This window comes from Triticum dicoccoides, chromosome 5A (genome assembly GCF_002162155.2).
Source record: "Triticum dicoccoides isolate Atlit2015 ecotype Zavitan chromosome 5A, WEW_v2.0, whole genome shotgun sequence".
In the NCBI taxonomy this organism is placed as follows: domain Eukaryota; kingdom Viridiplantae; phylum Streptophyta; class Magnoliopsida; order Poales; family Poaceae; genus Triticum; species Triticum dicoccoides.
Window position 1 is genome coordinate 431032647 of NC_041388.1, and position 4236 is coordinate 431036882.

Genomic DNA, 4236 nt, shown 5'->3' on the forward strand with positions numbered 1-4236 from the left:
GAGGGAACTTGGTGCACTCGAGTGCTTGTGCACCCAACATGCAAAAAGAAAGTAATTAAAGAAGTCAAAAAATCTTGAAAATGTCTGCAAACAGACATGACCAAGAGTTGTGCCCGTATGAAGTTTCACGAAGGAATACCATCCAGGGGCAACAAAAAACATCGATACTATATATAAGTTACTGTTCATGAGGTTTGTACTAGGATTTATTTTTTGCCTGAGGTTAACGAAAGTTTATTCATGTGATAAACTTTTTATACGGGTACAAAAGTAGGTCAACTTTATATCCAAAAAAGTTTCAGGATTTTTTGACTCATATGTAAGTAATGAAAAAAAATCCTTATCAGGTGCACCAACACCCAGGTGCATCAAGCTATTCACCCTAAGATAATAAATATTACTTGGATTTGACATGTACATCTATTATTAATGTATTTGTCATAAAGATACCTTTATTTCACCCCAAAATTTAGCTTGACTTGAACATATAATTATACGACGTATAAGTAATACTATATCAACAACGTACTAGCACAAATATGCCTAGAACGTTGCATCATCAAGGTGGAGTGCAATGCTCTTTGTAAAGGGTGTGAACAACTATTTTTCTGCATTCACAACATATAATTGTGTCACTGAAATATGATGGTTCTTTAGATGTCTCCAAACAAATTTGAGGGATGCAAATATTCCTTTTGTATGTTTGAAACTCATGCCATCTAAAGTTAAAGTAGAACTGTAGAGCCATGGCCATTTTGGAAAAAAATATATTATTTGTTCATACATACATGAGCGGAAAACAACACATTGTAGTCGTTGGACCAAATTAAATGCTTAATCTCTTAGGCGCCGATACATGTGTTCAAGATACAAATTTGACTGATATTTCTCTGTAGAAACATGTGAGTAATCTTTTGTACAGAATAATGTGTTACCAAATTATTTAGCCAATCTCAATAATGATGTATGCATCAATATCCAAATTAATTTCGAGTTTGATTACAACTATAACTACACTAAGACAGCATGTATATTCTAGAATGGATATAGTATACATTACTTTGTTGATTGCAACACAATTAAACATCTAAAGCTTTGCTTCTAGTAATCTCAACAAGAAAATAACTAGGTACTCAATGCAGTATAGAAATGCCCTTGCGGAAAAAATTGCAGTAATTAGTGAAGCCGATACTCATACCTGATAGCATCAATGAGAGCAAGATTTTTCCTGAAATCTTTTACGGCCATGATTATGACAATAACTGCATAGAAAGAAAAGTATAGTATTTCACATGGCTTCATACATCAGACATACAAGTTTCGATTTTAAACTGTGTAGTACGATAACTGACCGAACTTGAGCCGCCCAAACAGGTCATTCGAGAACCCCTGTCTCCGGACGTGAGACCCTAAGATGCTTAGCCTGTAGAATGTGTAACCCAGTACAACGTCTAGAAATGTTTAGGGGTCTAGCTTCCAGAGTTGATAGCAACCGATGCATGCAACAAGCACACCTGAAGAAGGAAGAAATAAATTCCTAAATTTTGGGATGAGACGATAACGACCAACAATTGAATGAGATTAGAGCAGCAAACCATTTTGTATATATCAACTAAAATTATGTATTAATGATACTGGTAATGACTAATGATACAGAGGTAGTATGAACATCCCCTCCCCTCAATCTTCATTCCCACCCCCTTGCGCACATTCTATCTGTTATAATGCCCATCACTATCGAACTCCTTCCACCTTCTCACCTTACCATCACCAGTTAGGCCGCCTCCCTCTTTCCCCTCGCCTTTTCCTTGATCTTCTATATACTGATTGTCCTCTTCCCCCTTCTCCCTACATCCGATGGCAAGGGAACTAGCAAGCATTTAAATTCAGTCCCTACGTTTGATATATGAAGCTTATTGGATGGAGTAAATGGAACAAACAATGAAGGTATACAAGACATCAATGAGAAAGCAAAAAACCACTAAGACCTTGTGCAATGCAAGGTGCTTAGGGGAGGTGCTTAGAAAAATAAACCAGACTTTCCTTAAGCACCAGTGCTTATTTGTACAGGGTAGACGCTTAATTAGACGTCTCTCCTGTAGAAATAGGCACCGGTGCTTCAGAAAAATCCAGTTTGTTTTTCTAAGTACCTCCCTAAGCATCCAGCATTGTACAAGGCCTAAGGGACACATGTTTTGGGCTTATACATCAGTCTCGAGGCCCAAGGAATCACATTGCCGAAAAGAATGGAAAATTTGTGGCCCACTTATTTCCAATTCAGGCTCACTTCTGAAGTCAATTGGTGATATATAACGACATTATCCTTTAATCAGGGCACAACTTAAATTCAGAGGCATTATATAAAGATTTCAGTTAGCAATCGTCCGTCCACATTTTTCTTCATCTAAAAAATAACAAGCGAGGCCATGCAAACCTACATGTCAACAAGAAGTCAAGAAGTGACCCAAAATGCCCACGCCTCCCGCTGTGGCATCTCACCGCACCCAATTCCTCTCCTACTACCGCTTTTGTTCTCCAATCTATATGTTAAAGTCTGTTCAAGATTTAAGTCCAATAATCCCCATTCTTCAAGTATGGGAGCATCGGCCGAGATCACCTCCACTCTTATTTTGTGTATTGTTTGTAAATGCAGCATTTGTATTATGCCCTCCTTGAGGATGTATCTCATTTTCTTGTTCGGCCTTGTTTTGATGTGCCCGTAGCGTAGACCCCTTTCTCTGCTCTTGTTTACCCATGTATTATCTCTGTTCCGAAATATAAATCGTTGGGAGAGTTCAGTTTACACTTCCCCAACGACTTATATTTCGAAAGGGAAGGAGTTTATCTTTTTATGGACCTCCGTTCGCATGGTTTGGTTGTATGGTTGTTGTTGTTTTATCTATAAAACGAGTGTGGAGTCTTTTTGGGTAAGCAACTCCGCGGCAGATGTCCTAGCTAGAGGTGGTTGCAAGTTACAACCCACCAGCATTAGTGTCACCAGATTCTATTTCGCTGCTTCTACTGAACACACTACCGGAACAGGGCTCTAAGCCGACAGCCAAATGTATGCCGACGGCCACCGTCGGCCTAATCCGAGCTATGCCGACAGCTAGATCCTGGCCGTCGGCGTACAATTGCCGTCGGGCTATCCCCGTCTACGCCGACAGCAGCCGTCGGCACAACACAGCCGTCGGCTTATCCCGGACTACGCCTACAGCTGCCGTCGGCATATACTGGCCGTCGGCATAGATGTGGGCCCGCCGACAACACTCATCACGGCCGGCTAACGACGTCAAATCTATGCCGACGGCCGTGACGGGTGGCCGTCGGTATAGATACGGGTGACACGTCACCGTTCCAGAGCGCACCGACCAGGACCTATGCCGACGGCAGCCGTCGGCATAGATGACACGTCATCGATCCGCGGCGCTGTCCATCTGCCCTGGCCGCAGCTATGCCGACGGCTTTGCCGTCGGCATAGTTTTTTTTTCTTTTTTTCCATATAGTATTATTATTATTAAGCATACAGTATGTGTTAATAAGCATACATATAGATTGTGTTAATAAGCATACATATAGTATGTGTTAATAAGCATATAGTAAGCATACATATAGTTTTTTTTCTTTTTCTTCACTGTTTTCTTTATTATTATTATTTAACTAACTTACATATAGTATGTGTTAACAAGCATACATACATTATTTTTCGGTTCTGTACAGAGCGGTGTGACCCCCCTCATGAACGGTGCCGCCGCCAGCCGGCAACTGGAATGGGGAACAGCCGCATCGGGTCTATACGAAGGGGACTTTGCTCCAAGTGTTCATATATATCGGATGACCTACCACAACCGGATGGTGTTATGCCATGTCCGAAGAGGCGGCACGCATCTCCGGGGTGTGGCCCCGTCACGGACGGCGCCGCCGCCGGCACCTGGAGGAGGGGAACGGACGCGTCGGGTCTACATGGAGTGGATGTATCTGTGGGTCTGGCCCGGATGTTGCTCCCGGGTGTCTCTATGGGCGGACCTGACACAACCGGGTGGAGAGGTCCACTGGTCAAAGCCCGTCCGTGCAAAGTCAAAGGGCTAGATCTCGTGGTCAACCGCTCCAGGGTTAGGCGGGACGGGGGCCCTGGGGGTAGCAATGCCACCGGAGCATCGTACTGCGCCTCATACATGTGGGGTGGTGTTGTGGCATGTCCAAAGAGGCCGCACGCGTCTCCGGTGCGTGGCCCCC